General features: G+C 42.8%; 1 protein-coding gene across 3 annotated transcripts in view; it reads left to right on the forward strand.

The window, feature by feature from the left end:
- sema3ab (sema domain, immunoglobulin domain (Ig), short basic domain, secreted, (semaphorin) 3Ab) overlaps positions 1-24,700 on the forward strand; it is a 366,890-nt gene that overhangs the window by 35,022 nt on the left and 307,168 nt on the right. The window contains exon 1 of one of the 3 annotated variants that reach the window (XM_080207781.1): positions 19,209-19,244. The exons of the other annotated variants lie outside the window; for them this stretch is intronic. The gene's annotated coding sequence lies outside the window, so the exon portion shown is untranslated. Of the gene's footprint in view, positions 1-19,208; positions 19,245-24,700 lie in introns of those variants that run through there. 3 annotated transcript variants of the gene reach the window in all.

The raw sequence follows: 24,700 nt of genomic DNA on the forward strand, positions 1-24,700 counted from the left end.
CAATCAATACTTAAGGTGACATTTTGAGTAATGAATTGCAGCTTATGAATGCAGACAATTCTGAGATCAATTTATAAATGTTCATCACAGTTTGGAGTCTTTGTTCTTTATCAGCAGATTTTATCAATGGCCACATAAATCAATCTCCACAGCTCCATCTAAAGTCACCTTAGGACAATGTGTGTAAGTGAGATGGATGAGGGAGCTTTTGAATGTGGAACCATACTTGAATCCCTGATCTTGTATTACACGACCTAAAGAGAAATGCCTCCTGTGGAGTACAAACTCAGGTTGAATTTTGCCATTTTAATGCAGATTTGGTTTTTACACAACTTCTCAAATGTTTCCCCACACACCCCAGTATAAAAATTTAACCTTTTGAGGTCATTGATGTTCTGTTTTATTGACATTGCACCTATGTGTTCCCTGAACCTGTTCTTCTGCAGAGCTCTGTAGCATAACAAAGCTAATCAACAGCACTTTCATCGACCGTAGCTTTCATCAATCACTTCAGAAATACTCCCCACCTTGACCGAGAGCCACCACGTTGCTCATATGGTCTGCTGAGAGTGTAAATGAGGTTTAAATATATTGCTCCTAAATCAGTGTGGAACTGAGGGTTTCACAGTGTTACTGATACTCAGCTTAGTTTGTAGCCGATGGCAATAAATAAGTAACAATTTCTTTGAAACACGTTTTTATTAACCACAGGTTAATGTTTAGTTAAAGCAAATTAAATTCATACATCACAGCAGTGGCTCCTTTTTAAATGTACTTCATTGGTTGGAATTTGTTTTGGGATATCGTGAAAGGTACTTGACAATTCTGGGGGAGACAGCACCAGAATGGTATGGTCATTGGAGGGGGAGGCTTTGTGGCACAGGCGGTCACACATCTACCGCTGAACCAGACGCTCCAGGTTCGAGTCCAACACCAGGACTTGTTGGCCATGGAAACAGCATTGAAAGTTGTTCAACAGGCTGATAATCAGCTGGAAAAATCTTCCATCATTATTCCCCAAAAAGCATGGGGGTATGAAGATCCATTAATAACAACTGTCATTGGACCAATAATCTTGCTCTGGGGGTATGATTTCAAATCTCATCAAGGCAGTTTGTGGAATTTAAATTGAATTAATAAAACTGGGAATTGAGAGACAGACTCAGTAATGGTGACCATAGCAACTATTACCTATTGTTGTCAGATTGTTCATGAATGTCCTTTAGGAAAGGAAATCTGCCATCCTTACCCAGTCTGATCGACATGTGAATCCAGAGCCACAGCAATGTGGTTGACTCTTATCTGACCTTCTGGAATTGCCCTGCAAGCCACTCAGTTCAGGGGCAATTAGGGATGGGCAATCCAAGCTATGTTCCAGCAGCATCATATGGTGCTCTGCCTGAAGGAAGTTCATTGGCTTCTCCGTGGTCAGGGTATTTTGGATAATGGAATTTCCCTTCCTGTCATCCATAGTGTCAGTGGTGAACACATTTCCACAGGTACTCTTACTTTGAATAAATCAAATAATTACTGCTAATACTGGCTGCCCCGCAGTTATTTAACATTTCAGTCAGTGTCAGTGGTGGTGAGGCTTCTGCCCCTGTCTCAGGATTAAGTCTTGCCTGAGAGAACAGATTGGCTAGTTGCTCTCCAGTCTCCGTGACACTGAAAAGGCAGTTTAGTCAATCACATTCTCCCAAAAACCCTGAAAATTCTGTAGCTTCTGTTTCAGCCACAATTGGATTTCCCCACATCCCCACTCTCTCAGGTGATGCACTCCAGATCTTAACAACTTGCTGTGTAAATGAAATGTTTTTGGATCTTTTCCAAGTTATGTTATATCTGTATCCTTTGGATCTTGACCCTTCTGCCAATCAGAACTGATTCTCCCATTTTGTTCATGGTTTTGAACATACTGTCACTTTCGTACTGAGACAACCCTGTGGTCAATCTCCCCATTGCTAAATTCTCAAGAGCCATTTTTAGGTAGCATGCTGAGTCGAGGTTCAATTCCTTCAGGAGGACACTTATACCCGTGAAGTAACCTCTCTTCAGAATTTGTTTCTGATCTGTGGGAAAAGCATCAGATTCTGCAGGTAAGTATCAATTTTTAAAAAGCATCTTTTGTGGAACCCAAAGCAACAGGCAGGTTCCCCCCACACCAAACCCCCCCATCCCTGCTGAGCACCCAGAGCCATTGCCCCACTCCAAAAATACCCCCACCCAACTGAACTTACACAAGGACTGTTGCTGGGATTGTGAAATGTATTTTTCTCCGAGGAACCGGATGTGTCTCCATTGCAGTAGGACCTTGGACTATCTTGATTGGCACAGTGCCAAGTCTAGAACCATTTCTAGGCTCTTTGACTCAACTTGAGTGAATTCACATGAACTATAAAAAGCTAAATGCCAGGGAGGTTAATAAAGATGCAGGCAGCCAATGGCATTCAAAGTGAAACTGAACTAACATACCACACCACAGCTGTATTCTGATGAGAAACATCTCGCCTTTGACGTAACCGTTAGCATGTGAACACCTTAATGCAAAATCCTTTATCCTTACCACCCAGGATCTCATGTGTATCTGTTTGATGTGATATGCATTCAGTGAAATAAATAACTTGACATTCAGAAAGTAAAACAAGTTTAGAAAATTGCCCTGTCGCATTCAAGTATCATAAATCATGATTTGTGTTGGATGTACAAAATGTTTGATGTTATCAGCACTTTGTGTTTGTAATAAACTGTCACACTTTCTAACGGAATATTGAGATGTGGATTCCTGTGTCGAGGATTCTTATTCAAGCTTGGTGGCATCAGAAAGGGATACTAGCTGGGAGTCCGATGTTTCCTCAGAAGGAAAATATACAGACCCCAGTTCATTAATGCAGTGTCTGGCAGGCAGCTAAGAGGATTGGCATTAACAGCAGCTTAGCAAATAACTTATTGACTGTGTACCCTTTCAGATACAGATGCTGCACACACCATCAGCAGGAGGAGAGAAAAATGAACACAGTTTTAAAGTTATATTTATCGTAAGTTGACTCCTAAGCAGGAAAAATCAGAAACAGTGTGTATTTCTGGCCTACTGCACTGTAATGTAACACCTAAATTATTTATAGCAATGGGTGGTTCAGTAGACAGACCACTGAAGAACACACGAGGTTCATTGTGTGGAATACTGATCACTCCAATGCACACATCGAAGAAAGAGAACAACATTACAGTAATCTAGATTTTTTTCATCAATGGTTTACCTCAGCCAGGCTAAGAACAAATCAAACAAATCAACAAGCTTCTTTAAAAATCACAGATTCACCATACAGTGTTAATATTTAAAAGGGGCATGGAATTAAAGATCAACTTTGATGGTTATATTTTTTCCGTGGACCTATGTGTGTTGAAATTGTACCTCTGTGTTTCTGCCATTCCCTTATACCTCCTCTGTGAGCTTTGATTGTTCTGTTTCTGCTATAATCTGACAGAGACAACCAGGAAAGATTATAAAGACCCTGTGGGTCACACAGTACATTTGAGTAGTCAGTCAGCAGTCAGAACAACATCAAATTAATTCTGCATACAATTTATAGATGTCAAAACAAACAGGATATTTAATGAAGAGGTTGGGAATGTTAAGAAATCTCTAGAGTTAAAATGAGATTGCATTGAAAACAATGGATGTGCTGTATTTTTCTATATGCATCTGCCCCTGTTAATCATAGTGATGGTGGGTTAATTTATGATGATTGTCCCTTTAGGGGAAACACAGCAGAGTAAGGATCACATGGCTTGGAGAGCCAATAGGGAGTGAGAGTGGGTATCACCCCAGGGAGTGGCATCCTCTCTGAGGCAGAAGGCATGTTGGAAATAAGGGCAGCCTTTTTGGCCCCAGTACAGTTTATCTTTTGTGTTTTTAATGAAGTCTGTGAAAAGATAACATTGCAGATGGTCATTTAAATTCAGGTAGGAAAGTAATACTTGACTTAAAGGTTTGTTTTTTAAAGTTTGGGGAAGATGGGCTTTGCATAATTAAAATCAGAAATTATGATGTAGCAAAATAAACTCTTGTTAACATGCAATATAACAAAGAAAATCTAACATACTAGACACTTCGAAGGGCGGTTTTCACTCCTAAAGACTTTCGTCTTTCTTCAGCTCAAAGAGTATGAGCACTTCTCCATGGAGTCATTCTGAGTGAGGGCCTGGGGACTGTCTGCTTTGTTTAGTACGCTAAAATCATTGGTTTTATTTATCATCATTGTTTGGAAATATCTTTCAAAATGGAAGCAAAGAGAATGATTTCCTGTTGTGAAATATCAATTTCATAAACCTGTTATTTATGAGGAAATTTATCATTTCATTACACAGAAACATCTTTCCAGAACAATGATCCAAGCCTTGCACAACAAGTGCAGCACTATCATTAAAATATGATGAAATCTTCCCATAGGGAAGGAGACTATTTGTCCATTATGCATTAACTTTCTGATCCCATTTCCTTGCTTTTTCTTTGTGGTTTTTTTCATTTTACTTTTTCCAATATTTATCAACTTACTTTTGAAAAACAATTGCAGGTTCTGCTTCCTGCTTTGGATTGAGTAATTCATGAGATCCATCTGAGGGGCAGCTCCTTCCAGCCTCTCCCAGCTGCTCTGTCTGCTGTTGATATGTGGTTTATGTACTTGTCTTGCTGCTCACTGAGCAATGGAAATAATGCCACAAAATGCCATTCATCTTATCAAAATTCTTCATTGTTACAAATAGCTTCATTTGATTTCCTCTTACATTCCTCAACTTTAATGAAAGGATCTGCAATATTTCTGGTCTCTTTATATAACTAAGTATTTTCATGGCTGGGTTTATCATCTCCATACCCTCTCCGTGACCTTGAGAAACTTCCAAAAGTGGGTCATTCAAAACTGGACACATGAATCCAAATGATGCCTAACCAATGGTTTGGATGCTGTTTTTGCTTATTGCATTTGTGGTTAAAGATGACAGGTGCTTTTATGAATTAATCAAATTGTTTTCAAATTAATTTTAAAGCAGCATTACTAAGAACCGTTTTCCGAGGAAAAAGTTAAAGTATATTTATTAGTCACAAGTAAGGCTTACATTGCAATGTTAATGAAGTTACTGTGAAATTTCCCTAATTGCCACAGTCCAGCACTTGTTCAGGTCAATGCACCTAACTAGCACATCTTTCAGAATGTGGAAGGAAACCGGAGTACCCAGAGGAAACTCACGCCGACGCAGGGAGGATATACAAACTCTGCACGGACAGTACCCAAGCTGGGTCCCTGGCACTGTGGGGCAGCAGTGCTAACCACTCTGCTAACATACCATCCTGGATGTTGGCCTAATAATAATTCTAATAAGTCACTTGTTGAATTATCAATTATGGAAAATATGAACCAACATTGATTCCTTTTCAATTATAGTTTAATCTCCTGAGTTTTCCATATAGATTGTATTTTAAAGAGTTTTATTTGAAAAAACTAAAAGTAATGCTAAAAGATTCATTTCAACATTCCACTCAACAATGCATTTTGATTCTGTAGCTTAGCTCAAACATCACTTCTAAATTGGTTGTAATGATATTGAACAACATCACATTCTTAAACTAAACTGTTTGCAAACTGTGGGAGCAGATGGGATTCTTTTTTCCGAGTCACTCACCTATGAAGGGAAGTGTTTCTAATTACAGGATCTTGGTTTCTGTGTCAATCCTATAATTAGGGATTGTGATAGGGATGAGTTCCCAGGAATGCAGTCTCTGGCCATCCGTGGCCGATCTGATCCTTCCTGATCTCATCTTCTTAAGAATATGACCTTTGCCAGTTCCATCCGTGATCCACTTACAGCGGGTGCAGCAGGTGTAACTTACTCTGCCAATTCTTTCACCACCAGCCTTTCAACATAATTGGAACACTTTTAGTTCAATTGACCAGGTTATCAAAACCGTATCAGCAATCTTCACACATCCTTTTGATTTTACAAAAACAATTTACTTTCCAATGGATGAAAGACACAGAGGTGACCTAATAACCTGCTAAGTGCTTAACTCTCGGCTGTCAAGCTGTAATTGTTAATCTCAGGCAGATTCACTTGGATTAAATACATCTGTTTCTCACTAGGCTCCAGATGGAAGAGAAAAGCTTCACTGAGAAACAAAGAAAGGAAAGTGAGAAGAATTGGGGGCACCCAGTGTTATTACCTTGATAGCAGGTGTGATCAGTATTGATACAAAACATCTCAAAAAACAGGCAGGAATTGGGAAGAAATAGTAATATACATTGTGATGTAATCCTTGTTGTTAGGAAATAATGCCTGGTTGGTTTTGGTAGCCAGAAGGTGGATCCTAGTGCAGGGGGCAGAGTTTCAACTTCATATCATTGATAGTGGAATATATATTATCTGGCACTCCAGAGGAAGTGGAATTTGGGGCAGTGTACTGGACGTTTGATTCAGTCGCATCCATTTTACACTTTGTCCAATATAAATATCCCCCTTGCACTCCCTTTTCTCATTTCCAATAGTGAAAAGTATATATTTTTAAATCAGTCAATGCTGGCAGTGTTCTGCCAGGTTCTCGTGCAATGGTAATTAAAGAGCAAATCTGCAGGAAATGTCAAAGGGAAAAATTACTGTGTGAGATTCTCCATCCTTCCAGCCCCGTGTGTCCCTCCGGTGGGAGGTAGTGCGCTGTGTCCGAGCGGCAGGATTATCTGCTCCCGCCGTGTCAATGGGAATTCCCATTGATGTCATCCCACAGGTCCAGATACACTGCCGGCAGGACCTGAAAACCCAGCCATTGTAAACTGCTGGAGAATTCCAGCAAGATTTTTAAAATGTAGACTGTACAATTAACAGCGATTGTATGGTGGTGAGCATTGCTGTCTCACTGCCCCAGGTACAATTCCAGCATTGGGTGACTGTCTGTGTGGAGTTTGCATGTTCACCCTGCATCTACGTTCCCTCAGCACTGACCCTCTGACAGTGCGGCACTCCCTCAGCACTGACCCTCTGACAGTGCGGCACTCCCTCAGCACTGACCCTCTGACAGTGCGGCACTCCCTCAGCACTGACCCTCTGACAGTGCGGCACTCCCTCAGCACTGACCCTCTGACAGTGCGGCACTCCCTCAGCACTGACCGTCTGACAGTGCGGCACTCCCTCAGCACTGACCCTCTGACAGTGCGGCACTCCCTCAGTACTGACCCTCTGACAGTGTGGCACTCCCTCAGCACTGACCCTCTGACAGTGCGGCACTCCCTCCATACTGACCCTCTGACAGCGCGGTACTCCCTCAGTACTGACCCTGTTGAAAGTGCGGCACTCCCTCAGCACTGACCCTCTGACAGTGCAGCATTTCCTCAGTACTGACCCTCTGATAGCACGGTACTCCCTCAGCACTGACCCTCTGACAGTGCGGCACTCCCTCAGTACTGACCCTCTGACAGCGCGGCACTCCCTCAGTACTGACCCTCTGACAGCGCGGCACTCCCTCAGCACTGACCCTTTGACAGCGCGGCACTCCCTCAGCACTGACCCTCTGACAGTGCGGCACTCCCTCAGCACTGACCCTCTGACAGTGTGGCACTCCCTCAGCACCGACCCTCTGACAGTGTGGCACTCCCTCAGCACTGACCCTCTGACAGTGTGGCACTCCCTCAGCACTGACCCTCTGACAGTGTGGCACTCCCTCAGCACTGACCCTCTGACAGTGCGGCACTCCCTCAGTACTGACCCTCTGACAGTGCGGCACTCCCTCAGCACTGACCCTCTGACAGTGCGGCACTCCCTCAGCACTGACCCTCTGACAGTGCGGCACTCCCTCAGCACTGACCCTCTGACAGTGTGGCACCCCCTCATCACTGCCCTGGAATATCTGCCTGGATTTTCTTGGTGAAGTCTCTGAAGGTGAATGGTGGAAATAGCTGAAATGGCCAAATGGCCTTTTCTTTTTCCTTCCTCCCTAAAATTCATCTTTGAGCAATAACCCTCACTCGTTTCAGAAACAACACCAATGAATAATGCTGCAAACAGGAATTGTTCAGCAGAATGCTCTGTCAAATGTTGTGATACGTTGGGATAATCCTGGGACATCAGTCTGCATCGACATAAATACTAATCAAAACCTGAAGAAATTTCCGGCATAGTTAGTACTGACTGGGAATCCACCTCCGCGGACAACAACCTGCCTTGAAGTTGTTTGATTAAGATAAGGATTTTAATTAATATCCATAAGATTTCTTGAGTCAGACTGTGAAGTGACAGTGTTGAGGTGTCACATGCTGTCCCACAGAATGGTAAGCAGCACATTTACACCTGTGATTTTCCACATGATGTGTTCACAGTAATGGTGTCGACTGCAGGAAATAACCGGCAGATGCTCCCTCTTCCCTCGAGGAAGACTGGAGCTCAAACACCCCCCTGTCAACTGGCTAAGCAGCAGGTAACTAGCTGCTTATTTAAAGACAATCCTGAACTGTGCAAAGAACTCAGAGTGAAAGCAGCAGAATACAAAAAAAGGTACAAAAACTATAGAAAGATTTGGTCTGTGACAAATGCCTCTTCTACACACATCACTGATTAGAAAATCTCGAACGATGTTGTAACGTGCATTCTGAAAGCTGATTTAACATTGATAGCTGTGAACCGATCAACACCAGAGCATTTCACCCTTTGAAACAAATTCTCACACATTCTGTCTTGGACAGTTGGTCAGGGAGCTCTTGGCCACCTCCTGTAAAAGAATGAAAGATAACCTGCGATGATCAGTAAGGGATGTTTTACAAATAGTTGTATCTTATCCCTCCACCAAAATTGATTTGAATGACGATACAGAGAATTTTTGTTTTGGAGGTGACTTTTGGATCCTTCAGATGTCCCAAAGCTTGTGGGTTACTTTTGGAAGTATCTTCATTGTTGCCCTGTTGACAGACACAACAGTCAGTCTAGCACAGCAACTAGCAAGCATGATAATAACAGGAGAATCTGCTTTTTGTGCTCTGGGTGGATGAGTGTTGTACAGGAGGCTATTCTTTAGATAGTCGTGTGAGATCTTTAACCTCAGTCAGGGACTGGCTCATTTTAATAATGAAATGAAACATGCAATGAAAACAGGCCATTCTGCTCATCTTGGCCACAACTTCCATGACATCATTCCTCGCAGTGTTCTCTCTGCCGTTGCATGGGTGCAGAGATGTGTGAGATTTAGCACACGTTGCAGGGGTGGGCAGGGAGGGGGGGGGAACAGTTGTGCAAAAGAACAGTGCCTTCACATAGTGGCCACGAGGCCATCTTAACAGGATTGTTATCAGCCCCTCACCTGATGAAGGAGCAGTGCTCCGAAAGCTCGTTCTACCAAATAAACCTGTTGGACTTCAACCCAGTGTTGTGAGACGTCTTACACAGGACTGTGTATCCTGGGCACAATGAAAGGATATTAGAGTGGGTATTGGTCCCCACTGTGCCAACTTAGCCTCCTGGGGAAAGTTCGATGTAAATATTCTCTGACCCTCAAACAAAAATCAAACAAGACCCCAAAATTGTGCATTTTTGACACAGTGACGCTACTTTCACCACTAACTTTCAAAATACAATAATTATATTCTCCGTCTATAAATGCAAAAGCCCCAATAATTATTTGATCACACTCTGTGGTCAAGCATCTTGAGGTTTATTCAAACACTAACAGCTCCATTTAAATACTTGTTATTATTCTGCTGTGTATAAAGCTAAGGAAAATTATTTGGCTAACCTGTCATTATAAACCACAATGTGTGAATAGAAGTATTTTCCTGTATTCACAGAGGGAACTATATTCCATCGTGTCCCAGGGATTGTAATATCACCAAAGTTCAGCAGCAACCTTGTTTATTTTACTTGGTGGAATGTAACAGTGCTTTTGATAGATGTTATGAATTTTAGTGATTATGTAACTTTCCCTGTTTATTTTCAGTACATTACCAATAAACAAATCCAATCGTGCGATAGATTTGGGCTTTTGCAATTGGCTGAGTGTAAAAGGATAAGTTATCCTCGGAGTAACAGTGGGGGGGAATTTAGAGATGACTGGAGTTATGCAGGGGTGACGCTGGTTCCAAATGTGTGACCAGGCTGCTGAGGGGAGGAATGGTCATTGGGAAAGTTCGTGACTGGCTCTATGGAGGCAAACAAGCCTCGGCTGTCTGTCGTAACTCTGGAAATATCAATACTTCGGGATGCATCTACAGTCAGATTTGATCATTGAGTAGAATTTCTCAAGTGACTGATCCCATTGTTATAGGTAACTCCTTCAATTCCTTTGGAAGATTTGTCAGAAATAATCCGCAAAAAAATTGGGAATGCTGATCATCAACAATCATAAGAGAGAAAGCAACACTCTCTAAAAAATTGAGACTTGTTCTTGGCCACATGAGCTGTAACATAATCACAGCACCCAAACTCGGAACCAGGACAATTGGAACAAACTATCTTGACGTTTCTTCACTTATCTTCAGTTGATGGGCAGCTGGCTGATTCAAGCAGGATAACTCACCATTTGGGATGATGGGAAATGAGGCGACCTGAATGACTATTTAAAACTGTGGGAGGCAAGGTGCTTTTTCCCATCCTTTGTTGAAGACCTAATTCTTAAGCACTAAAGAATGTCCGCAGTTCTCCCTTTGCTGATAGTGAGGGTAAGTAATAATCAATTGTTCTGATGGGTTTCTAGCCAAGTCTGTCAGTGGACATGAAGCAGATTGCAAAGTAAGTTGATGCGTCCAATTTTACAGCCAGGATCACTCCAATGCTCGCTCGATAATGCCTCACCAGGACCAATGATTCAAGTTGGCCATTTCTGGCCAGCTAACCATGATCATTGTTCAGGCTTTAACATTGAATGGACACATTGTAGTAAATACACAATAAGACCTGAATGTGCAGAAAGGAATGAAGTTTCTGCCTTACACCAATAGTTATTGCAAGTGTCTAAATCATAGTGCACTAAAAATTCATTCCATTGGAATAGAACATAGAACATTACAGCGCAGTACAGGCCCTTCGGCCCTCAATGTTGTGCCGACCAGTGGAACCAATCTAATGACCCTCTAACCTAAACTATTCCAATGTTATCCATATGCCTATCCACTGACCATTTGAATGCCCTTAAAGTTGGCGAGTCCACAACAGCTGCAGGCAGGGCATTCCATGACCTTACTACCCTCTGAGTAAAGAACCTACCTCTGACATCATCCTATAATTACCACCCCTTAATTTAAAGCTATGTCCCCTTGTGTTAGCCATCACCATTCGAGGTAAAAGGCTCTGACTGTCCACTCTATCCAATGCTTTGATCATCTTGTATGCCTCAATCTGGTCACCTCATAACCTTCTTCTCTCCAATGAAAATAACCTCAAGTCCCTCAGCCTTTCTCATAAGACCTTCCTACCATACCAGGCAACATCCTGGTAAACCTCCTCTGCACCTTTTCCAATGCCTCCACATCTTTCTTATAATGCGGCAACCAGAACTGTACGCAATACTCCAAGTGCGGCCACACCAGAGTTTTGTACAGTTGTAACATGACCTCACAGCTCCGAAATTCAATCCCTCTACCAATAAAAGCTAACACACTGTACGCCTTCTTAACAACCTTATCAACCTGGGTGCCAACTTTCAGGGAGCTATGCACATGTACCCCGAGATCTCTCTGCTCGTCAACACTACTAAGAGTCCTTCCATTAGCCCTATGTTCTGTACTCCTGTTATTCTTACCAAAGTGAATCACCTCACACTTTTCCGTATTAAACTCCAAAATGTCAGTGGTAAGTTTATTTTCAAAATGTCTTCCTCAGAGCTGCTAGAATTCTTTTGAGAAGTGGAATGATGGAGAGACATCAATCGCCTCCTGTAAATTTACCATTTCATTCATAAAATGTCAGGTTCCCACTTCAGATAAGATCATCCTTCTGGGGAATGGCTCTCTCTATTTCCGAGGCTAAAGGAAAGCGTGTGTGGCTCTCGTGAAGGAAGACCAGTCAGTTGTGGAGACTCCTGTGGACTTTCCAACAGTGCTGGTGCTTAACTTAGCAACTGGCTAGACTGGAGCCTGCTGTGCTGGGCTTGTTAACAAGTGAGCTATTCAGATAAGAACATTTGTATTTTTAGCAATCCAGAATTCCAATGAGGAAACCCAACCCCTGGACCACACGATGACATCTGAGAAAGAGTCTTTCATAAATCACAATGATTTACACCGAGGGGATTGTGGAAGCAGTTTCAGCATCCACACTTCAAGCAGCAGATCTGTCTTCACCTCATTTAAACTTGTTTCTCAATTCAGTACATTTCATTGAAATTTGAGGAATGGATTTCTTTCAAAGCAAGATCTGGAAGTCCTTCATTCAGTAAGTTAGTTCAGTATCTCCATTATAGACTGCCCTAGGCCCAACCATCTTCATCCGTGACCTTCCATCCATCATAAGGTCAGCAGTGGGAATGTTTATTAATGACTGCACAATATTCAGCACCATTTGTAACTCCTCAGATACTGAAGCACTCCATGTCCATATACAGCGAGATCTGGACAATATCCAGGCTCGGACTGACAAGCGGTAAGTAACATTTGTGTCACATAAGTGCCACACAATGACCATCTCCAACAAGAGAGAATCTAACCATCACTCTTCGATATTCAATGACATTACCATCACTGAATCCGCACTGTCAACATCCTGGGGGTTACCATTGACCTGAAACTGAACTGGACAAACCATATAAATGCTGTGGATACAGGGCCAGACCAGAAGCTCGGAATCCTGTCCTGAGTAGCTAACCTCCTGACTGCCAAGAACCTGCTCACCATCTACAAGACACAAGTCGGCAATGTGGTGGAATGCTCTCCATTTGCCTTGATAACTGCAGCTCTAGCAACAGTCGAGAAGTATGACATCAGCCAGGAAAAATCAATCTGAAAAATTGACACCCCTTTCGCAAACATTCACTCCCTCCAACAATGACACACTGTAGCAGCAGCGTACTACAAAATGCACTGCAGGAATCAGCAATGTTCCTGAGACAGCACCTTCCAAATCCACCGTCTAGATTTGGGATGGGCAAGAAATGCTGGCCCAGCCAACGATTCCCATGTCTCTTGAATGAATAGAATAAATTGTCACCATTTTAAATTTTCACAGGATAAAGTTTCCCTGCTGTCCCAATTTATGAAACAGATTTGAAAGTTCCATGAACCTGGGATGTGAGCAGGATGTGTGGCAGGATGTGGAATCTGGCTGATACAGCAACAGCCTACAGATCAGTCAGGCTAAACTTCCACGCAACCGTTTGTTCCTCTGCAAAACATCAAATCCAGCTGTGTGACCTTTACCTTGCCCTCAGTACAGGTTTAAACAAGATCTGAAAATGGCCCTGTCACTGCAATAATTAATCTTGACACTATTCAAACTTTAAACTCTGAGGGAGGGACTCAGTTCCTGTGAAATTTCCTTGTTTCTCCTCACACACCAACCATTTCTGAGAATTGGTCTTTTCAATTCCGTCTGGATTTCAAAGGGAAAATTGCAGATTTCTCTGATAATAATGAGACTGATGTGAAGTGCAGGAAAATGGGAAATAACAGCAGGAGCAGGCCATTCAGTCCTCTGAGCAGGGCTCCGCCATTCAATAAGATCACGGCTGACTTGGCTGTGGTCTCAACTCCACTTTCCTCTCTGCCCTCCAGAACCCTCGAGTCCCTTGTTGAACAGTAATCTGACAAACTCTGCCTTGTACAAATTCAATTAGCCCCACTACCCCCCCCCCTGCTTTCTGGGGAAGAGAATCCCACAGACTAACAACTCCCTGAGAGAAAAAAACATTCTCCTCACCTGTTCTTAAGAAGGAAACTTCTTACTCATAAAGTAAGATAGAGGGTTATAAGTGTTGCCTGCTGCACAGTCTGTTTTAACCCTTATACGGTGGACAAATAACTATGAGAAGACGTCTTATTAGTACAAACAATATTTATTTAAACCCAAACAATCAATAATCACCCACCCGACCAACAATAAGTTATCTTACAGAAAATACTAGAATTCGAGTCCAATACAAGACCTTGACTTAACTTTGTGTTACTGGCAAGTACCCAAGCAGATATTGGCCTTTATCTGTGCGCTGGTTTCAGTAGTCGTCTGCGTAGTCTGGCCCTTTGGTCTGGTCTGGCATTCTGGCTCTGGTCTTCCTTCCTTCTCGGGTGTGGTGGCTCTCCTCTCGCTGGCAATGGTCACCATTGTTGTAGCTCGCTCATGGGGTCAGAGAGAGAGAGATTCCTGGTTGTGCAGCACCCTTTATACCCCTTTTGGTTTCACACCCCTTTTTGGCCATTGCTAATCAATTGATCAGGACTTGATCGATAAGAGTCCAATCAGGTGCTACCACACTGATCTCTGGGTATGTTCCCAGTGGCCATGTCTGTAGGTGCTGGAGGCACATGGGTCACATATTTCTCTCCTAAATAAGGGGTCACAGTGCCCTTATGTCTGGTACACAACCCAGTGTGACTATAAAGTCCCTTTCATCCTGGAGATGACCCATATCCTGTTTATTCACTGGTCAGGGTTGCAGCCTGTCAGGTTAGTTTCTTGTCCAGTTGTCCCAGAGTGCTTTACAAAACACCATTTTAGAGGCCTGTTTGGCCACATTGGTAAGCCTAGTAGGTAGGGACATGTTCGCACAACTTGTGGGCCAAAGGGCCTGTTTTGTGCTGTAGCTTTTCTATGTTTCTATGTAAATTAAGTGCCCTGGTTCTAGCCTGCTCAGAAGGAGAAACATTCCCCCATTTCCACCACCACCACCCCCCCCCCCCCCCCCCCCCGCCCCCCTCCAACACCAATTTCTCAACTGCAATGGACCTGGGCCCAACCTGTTGAACCTTTCTTCAGAGGGGAAGCCCCTCACCCCAGGAGTGAGTCGAATGAACCATCTCTGAACAGCTTCCAACACAATTACATCCTGGGGGGATCAGGATATTGAATTTGATGATCAGCCATGATCAAAATAAATGGCAGAACAAGCTTGAAAAGCCAGATGGCCTCCTCTTGCTTCTAGTTTTAATGTTTCTCTGTGTTTTCAAATATGGAGACCAAAAATGTACCGGGTATTCCAGATGGGGTCTCACCAATGTCCTGTACAGCAAGTAAAACTTTCTTATTTCTACACCCTGTTCCCCTTGCAATAAACACCAAAATTCCACTTACTTTCTAATCACTTGTATCTGCTGAATAACTTTATGATTCTCATACTGAGGCACCCAGACCTCTCTGTAATGCTGAGTTCTGCAATCTCTCTCCATTTATGAGAACATAAGAAATAGGAGCAGGAGTAGGCCATCTAGCCCCTCGAGCCTGCCCCGTCATTCAATAAGATCATGGCTGATCTGTCGTGTCTCACTTCCACATTCCTGCCGTCTCCCCATAACCCTTAATCCCCTCTCTTATTAAAAACCCATCAACCCGCGTCTTAAAAATATTTAGCGAGGCAGCCTCCACCACTTCAACGGGCAGAGAATTCCAGAGATTCACCACCCTTTGAGTGAAGAAGTTCCTCCTCAACTCCGTTCTAAACCGCCCCCCCTTTATCTTGAGGTTGTGCCCCCTAGTCCTACTGTCCTTTCTGAGCGGGAAGAGTCTCTCCACCTCTATCCTATCCATCCCATTCATCATCTTATACGTCTAAATGAGATCGCCCCTCATTCTTCTAAACTCTAACGAGTACAAGCCTAGTTTATCAGCCTCTCCTCATTTAAATTACGTACTGCTTTTCTATTCGTCCTGTCAGTGTGGACAATTTCACATTTTCCCAGAGTATACTTCATCTGCAAGTTTTTTCGACCATCACCTGTCTACGTCGCTTTGCAGACACGTTACCTCCTTGGCAACTTATTTTCCTCTCTGCCCTGGCGTCATTGACAAATGACCATACATTTGGACCCTCCATCCAAGTTATTGGTAAAGATTTCAAATAATTGAGGCCACAAGCACTGATTTCAGTGATATTCCCCACTGATTAAGACTTGTTAACGTGAAAAAGATCAATTTTTTCTTACTTTCTGCTTCTTGTTAGCCAACTAATCCTTTAATTTGTGTTAACCTGTTACCAACTGTGCCATGAGTTGTTAATTTTTGTTGTAACCTTTGATGTGGCACCTGATCAGATGTCTTTTGAAAATACAGGTACGCCAACATCTCCAGGTTCCCCTTATCCATCATGGTTTATTATTTCCGCAAAGAACTCTAATAAATATGATTTCCCTTTCACACAACCATATTGACTCTGCCGGATATCATTGTGATTTCCTAAGCAGTCTGCTCTAATCTCTTTAATCATGGATTCTATAAATTTCCCTATGACAGATGTGAAGCTAACTGACCCTGCAGGTTCCTGCTTTCTATTTGTACCCTTTCTTAAATAAAGCTGTTACATTTGTTATTTTTCAATCTGTTTGGACCCTTCCAGAAGTAAAGGATTTTTTGGAAGATGATAACCAATGCATCTACTATTTCTGCAGCAACTTATTTTAAGATCCTAGACTTCAGCCATTAGCTGCAGGAGATCTGTCAGCATTTAGATGGAATTATTTTGCCAGTACTTTTTCTTTTGGTGATAGTAATTGTTTTAAGTTCCTCCCTCCCTTTCATCTCCTGATTTTCATTATCTTTGAGAAGTTTTCTAAGTCTGCCACAGAGATGACAGACGCAAAATACTGTTCAAAGCTTCTGTCATTTCCTTGGTTTGCATTAACAATTCCCCAGACCCACTCCCTAGAGAACCTAAACTTTCTTTAATTACAATTTTCTTTTTCAAATACCTGTAGAAACTTTTACTGGTTGTTTTTATATTACTTGCCAACTTTCTCTCAGACTCTACTTTCCTCCACTTTATTGTTTTATTCCAGTCATTTTATGCTAGTTCTTAAAATCTGTCCAATATTCTGACCAATCATTAACTTGCAGATGTGTACCATGTTTCTTTCAATTTGATATTACTTTTAAACTTTATTATTTAATCACAGATGATGTACACTTCTCAAAGAATCCGCTTCTCTCACTAGTTAAATCTTTGTTGAAAACTATTCAATATCTCCATAAGAGTCTGCCATTATCTCACTATTGTTCTACCATTCAACCTAGTTTCCTAATTTACTTTAGTCCACTCAGCCTTCATACCGTTATTTGAATTTAAAACATTAGTCTTAGATCCACACTTGTCACCATCAAACTGAACACGCAATTCTATCATGTTATGAGTGTTGTTCCCTCCAAGTTCCTTTACCATGAGTTTATAGATTAATCTATCTCATTGCACATTAACAGGTCAACAATAGTCAGTTCCCTCAGCCATGCCTGAGGTGTAGTGATCCTCACCACCAATCAGTGCGTATGATCATCTGGAACTGCAGCAACTTTACCTTTTGGCGCCAGTGTATCTATTATAAGGACACTTATAAACTACTTCCACAAGTGACCTCTTAGCTTTATTTCTTATCTCTACCCAAACTGATTCTACATCTTGCTCTTTTGAGCTAACGTTATCTCTCACTACAATGCTAATGACATCATTAATTAGCAGAACTAACCCATCACTTTTTCCTAGCTTCCTGTCTTTTCGAAATGTCAGATACCTTTTCATATTCATGTCTCATCCTTGGTCACCTAGTAATTATGTCTCTGTCAAGGCTATCAAATCATACATATTTATTTCTATCTGTGCCAACAATTCACTCATTTTGTTATAAATGCTGCACACATTTGGATACAGAAGCCTTTAACACTGTCCTTTTTTCGCTTACTCAGGTTTTAAATGTGGACAGCATGGTGGCACAGTGGTTAGCACTGATGCTTCACAGTGCCAGTGACCCAGGTTCAATTCCTAGCTTGGGTCACTGTCTGTGTGGAGTCTGCATGTTCTCCCCGTATCTGTGTCGTTTTACTCCGGGTGCTCCGGTTTCCTCCCATAGTCTGAAAGACGTGTCAGTTAAGTGCATTGACTGTGCTAAATTCTCCCTCAGTGTACCCGAACAGGCGCCAGAGTGGGGTGATTAGGGGATTTTCACAGTAACTTCATTGCAGTGTTAATGTAAGCTACTTGTGATACTAATAAAAAATAAACTTTAATAGTTGATCCAAATGTGAAGCATTTCCAGGTTATTCCCAACAATAGCAGAGTTACATCATCCAACATTGCCTCAATCCCAACCTGTAAATCTATTGTGTAAGGTCTTTACTGTTCACTGTCTCTATGTTGAAGAGCTGAATGGTTTTATGCTGCACACAGAATGTTCTGTCTGTTACCACAGATGTTTGGAGTCTCTGAGAAGTTTAATACTGATCCAGTTTGTGTGAAGATGGAAAACTGCAGAGATGAGTCTCTGCACAGTTATTCAGGGAATTCCCTGTCTCAGTGTTACTGGCATCTGAAAGATTTTTTATTCATCCCAGATCTCCAAACCCTTAAAGGCCACCTCAGGCCCTCCGGCTGAAGACCATTTGGAATAAATCTCATCTTTTCGTCAGTAGCAGGAAAAAGCTATGATTTTCTTAAGTAGTCACTAAGTAAGTGCTGATTTACTGAAGTTGTTTAGTTTGTAAACATTACTAAACAGGACCAACAAGAGCAAAGTATTTAACTCAGAGAGCAAAACCTTCTCCACTGAATAGTATCAGGCTAAGTTTCAGAAATACACTGCCACTTTTGTCTGTGGGATGGTATTCTCTGTTTATTATTCTGATCAAACTGGAATGACAACAGCTTGTGTATTTACCAGATAGTGCAATTGTTTATTTTCAGTTCTTAGTCGTTTCTGTATGAATTTGGGCAGGAATTAAACAATACAGATTTACAAATAATCCAAGGACGGGAGTGAAGCAGAAAAGCTGTAACTTGAATTCTAAACCTCACTGAGGAATTCAATGACCATCACAATATATCTATATTTAGAACTCACTTCATAGAACATTACGTCAACAGTTTCTCGTAAACCTCTGTGAAGGATTTCATGTGGTTCTGAGGATGTGGTGATACTAAAACTGTCTCAGTGATTGACAGGCTTAGGATGAACCTGTGTGATGGGTCATTTGGAGCCTCATGCATGATCCGCGCTGTGTATCTAACTCTGTCTCTGTGGTCACTTTGCAATCTGATGCCTTCAAACAAACCGAATCTTCATTAAACTTCTCCAAGAATCTGAATCTCCGAGGTAAGATTGTTTGTGTTTGTTTCGACATGGCATCATCTGTCTCACATGAGGCCATTCGCTGTTCAGTGTTGAGGCAATGAACAGTCAGACTTCCAGCAGATAGCCTTAGTTTTCAGGTTGGTAATGAGGCAAGGTGATTCATTCTGATCTGATTTATCCCTTTGTCTCTTTAGACTAAAAAGAGATCTTTTTATAAAATATCGTTTTTATTTCTGGTTGTAGATTCAGCAAAACTTACTGACATGAATGACACGTCCATTCTGTTCAGTGGATATTACCTCATCCTGCTGCTGATTTACAGTTGTTGTTGCTGTATTGAGAATGGAAAGTACTTTGTCATTTGGAATGTTTGATGACCTACATATGCCTCTACTAATGCTGCAAAGTAGAGTTTCACACAAGCACTGTGTCTTTTACTAGAGGAATATGATTAAATTTGAATCGTAGAATCCCTACAGTGCAGAAAGAGGCCAATAAGCCCATCGAGCCTGCACCGACCACAATCCCACACAGGCCCTGTCTCTGTAACCCGATGTATTTACCCTCTAATCCACCTGACACAAAGCAGCAATTTAACACGGCGAATCCACCTAACCTGCTCATCTTTGGACTGTAGGAGGAAACCGGAGCACCCGGAGGAAACCCACGCAGACACAGGGAAAATGTGCAAACTCCACACAGACAGTGACTTGAGGCTGGAATTGAACCCAGCTCCCTGGCGTTGTGAGTCAGCAGTGCTAACCACAGTGCCACCATGCCATCCTTGAATTAAATGAATGTGTGTTTCATTTATTAAAACCATGGGGTGGAGCTCTGCCAAGCCTGTGGGGGGTTTGGTGGCAGGCAAGAGCAGAGAATCCAAGGGAAACCAAAAGGTTGGAAAGTCACTGACATAAAATCATTTTTCCACTCTGCGTTAATAATGGGTTAACGGCAGGTCACTCTCCCACTGGCTGTTGGCATGAACCCTATTTGCATCCCAAGAATGCTCATTAAAACTGTTACCCGTCAGCATCCCATTGGATCTTCCAATCTTGAACAATCTGACACTATATTGGTCTGAGGAGATATTGAATAAACGGGGATTGTTCTACCTGGAAAGACAGAGGCTGAAGGGCAACTTAGAGTCATAGTCATAGAGGTTTACAGCATGGAAAAAGACCCTTCGGCCTAACTTGTCTATGCCACCCTATTTTTTTAAAACCCCTAAACTAATCCTAATAGCCCGCATTTGGTCCATATCCTTCTATACCCATTGTACCCATGTAACTATCTAAATGCTTTTGAAAAGATAAAATTGTGCCTGCCTCTACTACTGCCTCTGGCAGCTTGTTCCAGACACTCATCACCCTCTGTGTGAAATAATTGCCCCTCTGGACACTTTTGTATCTCTCTCCTCTCACCCTAAATCTATGCCCTCTAGTTTTAGACTTCCCTATCTTTGGGAAAAGATATTGACTATCTAGCTGATCTGTGCTCCTCATTATTTTGTAGACCTCTAAAAGATCACCCCTCAGCCTCCTACGCTCCAGGGAAAAAAGTCCCAGTCTATCCAGCCTCTCCTTATAACTCAATCCATCAATTTCCAGTAGCATCCTAGCAAATCTGTTCTGCACTCTTTCTAGTTTAATATCAGCCTTTCTATAATAGTGTGACCAGAACTGTACAGTATTCTAAGTGTGACCTTACCAATGTCATGTACAACCTCAACAAGACGTCCCAACTCCTGTATTCAATGTTCTGACCAATGAAACCAAGCATGCCGAATGCCTTCTTTGAAGGAGTTATGAACATGTACCCCCAGATCTCTTTGTTTTGGGATTCTCTCCAACACCCTACCATTAACTGAGTAAGTCCTGCCCTGGTTCAATCTACCAAAATGCATTGCCTTGCATTTGTCTAAATTAAACTCCATCTGCCATTCGTCAGCCCACTGGCCCAATTGATCAAAATCCCATTACATTTGCAGATAACTTTCTTCACTGTCCACTGTGCCACCAATCTTGGTGTCATCTGCAAACTTATTAACCACGTCTCCAATATTCTCATCCAAATCATTAATATAAATGACAAATAACAGTAGGCCCAGCACTGAACCCTGAGGCACACCGCTGGTCACAGGCCTCCAGTTTGAAAAGGAATTCACTACAACCACCCTCTGGCTTCTGTCAAGAAACCAATTTTGTATCCATTTAGATACCTCACACTGGATCCCATGAGATTTAATCTTATGCAACAACCTACCATGTGGTACCTTATCAAAGGCCTTGCTAAAGTCCATGTAGATAATATCAACAGCACTGACCTCACCTATCTTCTTGGTTACCCCTTCAAAAAACTCAATCAAATTTGTGAGACATGATTTTCCACTCACAAAGCCATGCTGACTGTCCCTAATCAGTACTTGCGTATCTAAATACCTATAGATCTTGTCTTTCAAAATACCTTCCAACAATTTACCCAGCACAGATGTGAGGCTCACTGGCCTGTAGTTCCCAGGCTTTTCCCTGCAGCCCTTTTTAAACAAAGGCACAGCATTTGCCACTCTCCAATCTTTAGGCACCTCACCCGTGACTATTGATGATTCAAATATCTCGGCTAGGAGACCTGCAATTCCCTCCCTAGCCTTCCACAGTGTCCTGGGATACACTTCATCAGGTCCCAGGGATTTATCTACCTTGATGTGCTTTAAGACTTCCAGCACCTCCTTCTCTGTACACTCCTCAAGACATCACTATATATTTCACCAAGTTCCTTAACATTCATGCTCTTCTCAACAGTAAATACTGATGAAAAATGTTCATTTAGGATCTGACCCATCTCTTATGGATTGGCACACAGATGACCTTGTTGATCCTTAAGAGACCCTACTCTCTCCCTTGTTACTCTTTTGTCCTTTATGTATTTGTAGAAGCTCTTTGGATTCTCCTTTGCCTTATCTGCCAAAACTATCTTGTGTCCCCTTTTTGCTCTCCTGATTTCTCTCTTAACTCTATTCACTTGATCCCAGCTGCCTATGCTTGTCATTTGCCTCTTTCTTCTTCTTGACCAGAGCCTCAAAATCCCGAGTCATCCAGGATTCCCTATTTCTGCCAGCCTTGTCCTTCACTCTAAGAGGAATGTGTTTACCCGAAACCCTGGTTAACACACTTTTGAAAGCTTCCCACCTACCAGACATCCTTTTGCCTTCCCACAGACTCCCCCAGTTAACTTTTGAAAGTTCCTGCCTGATACCATCAAAACTGGTCTTGCCCCAATTTAGAATTTTAACTTTTGGGAGACCTATCATTCTCCATTGCTACCTTAAAACCAATACAATTATAGTCACTGGTTCCAAAGTGATCCCTCACTAACACTTCTGTCACCTGTCCTTCCTTATTTCCCAAGAGGAGGTCGAGTTTTGCCCCCTCTCTGGTTGGGCCATCCACATACAGAACGAGAAATTCCTCCTGAATACACACAAGTTCCTCCCTATCCAACCCTCTAATACTATGGCTGTCCCAGTTAATGTTGGGAAAGTTAAAATCTCAGACTATTACCACCCTATTTTTCTTGGAGCTATCCGTAACCTCCTTACATATTTGCTCCTCAATTTCCTGCTATTTGGGGGCCTATAATACAACCCTATCAAAGTGATTTCCCCCTTCTTATTTCTCAGTTCTATCCATATAGACTCAGTGGCCGACTCCTGGGATATATCCCCTCTCAGTACGGCCGTGATGTTTTCCCTAAACAAAAGTGCAATTCCCCCTTCTCTCTTACCTCCGGTTCTATCTTTCCTGTAGCATCTGTACCCTGGAACATTGAGCTGCCAGTCCTGTCTCTCCCTTAGCCATGTTTCAGTAATTGATATAATATCCCAGCCCCATGTACCCATCAGTGCCCTGAGTCTCTCTGCCTTTGCCCATCAGGCCTCTTACATTGAAATAAATGCAGTTTAATCTGGACTTTGCTTGCTCTCTGTCTTGCTTTTATCTGATCTGTCTGATACCAGGATTACTGGCACTGCCTTTACTGCTTAATGTGCTCTCTTTAATTTCTGTGCTGTCCTCACACTTCTCTTCTGTCTACCTACCTCTTTGGATCCCACCTCCCGCCAAACTAGTTTAAACCCTCCCGATAGAAGTTTATAAAATGATGAGGGGTATAGATAGCGATAGACAGTGTGAACAGTTGGAAGCTTTTCCCCAGGGCAGAAATGACAATTACAAGGGGGCACAAGTTCAAGGTAAAGGGGGGAAGGTTCAGTGAAGATGTGTGGGGGAGAGTGATGGGGGCCTGGAATGCACTGCTGATTGAGGCAATTAGATTAGGACTTATCTGAATAGACACAAACGGGGAATAACGGGATACAGGTAGTTGGTCTAGATAGGACAACGTGATTGGAGGGCGGAAGGGTCGTTCCTGTGCTGTACTGTTCTTTATTCTTTGTATAAAGAGCAGTGCTTGATTCAGCAGAGAGGTCGAGGTAAATGAAACAAAACCTTTCTGCCGTAGCACTGCACTGCTCCCGACTCGCTGTTCACCACCTGCCAGGCAGAATGGATCCTGCCTCCCCTTCCACTCCAGGCTGGTCTTCATGGACAGCACCATGGACACTCCTATGTCACCATCTCGGATTGATACAGAGCCTGGGGCTAGGGGTAAGGGGCTCCCTTCCCCAGCTGGTGCCACACTGCAGTGTCTAACTGGACAGCAATGTGCCGCGGGACTCATGCAGTCAAAGGTCAATCAGGGATGGAGTGTGAGATGGAGCCTGATGAAGGGCATGGGGGAAATGTGGATGGAGGTTTGTACAAGGAGGATGGGCAGGGCGAGGGCTCATGATGGCAGAGGGGCAGAGAGGTGGGTGGAGAAGATGGACAATGGATGGCAGAGGAAAGGCTTGAGGGGAAGGAAGCTGAACTCCAATAAGGCTTCATGAAAAGCTCACAGGCAAGGGGGTCAAAGTGATATCACATCATTTACTAAAAGGGGATGCATCGAGACTCCAGATGAGCTGGATTGAGGTCCAAGCGGGGCACGAGTACCTTACAGCTGGTGGGTTTGGGGGAAGGGTGGTTGAGTTGAGGAACAGTTTCTTTGAGGCTGTTAGCCTTTTCCCTCTGGGTTGCCGACATCCTGCACGGTCCGGTGAAGGCAGGCGGCTGGAGAGAGTAGTAGGAGTGATGTTGGGATTTAAATATGGTGCCATGACCTCTGAACCCAGCAGCTGAGTGTGAGAAGACAATTCAGCTGCCAGGTCTCTCAGACAGGAACACACCCATTCATAATTAATGAGGTTCCAAGCGCAGAATCCAGTGTGGGATCTGGTCCAGCAGGAAAGGTACCCACCACCGTCTCAAAGTTGAAGAATGCCACCCATGGTGTTGATTTACCTTTTAAAAGAAAATAGTGACCCCGATAGTTTGATTTTCTGTGTGTTTGGTGGAGATTATTGAGGCTAATTGTCATTC

The sequence above is a fragment of the Carcharhinus amblyrhynchos genome, chromosome 19, assembly GCF_965287045.1.
Source record: "Carcharhinus amblyrhynchos chromosome 19, sCarAmb.v2.hapA, whole genome shotgun sequence".
NCBI lineage: Eukaryota > Metazoa > Chordata > Chondrichthyes > Carcharhiniformes > Carcharhinidae > Carcharhinus > Carcharhinus amblyrhynchos.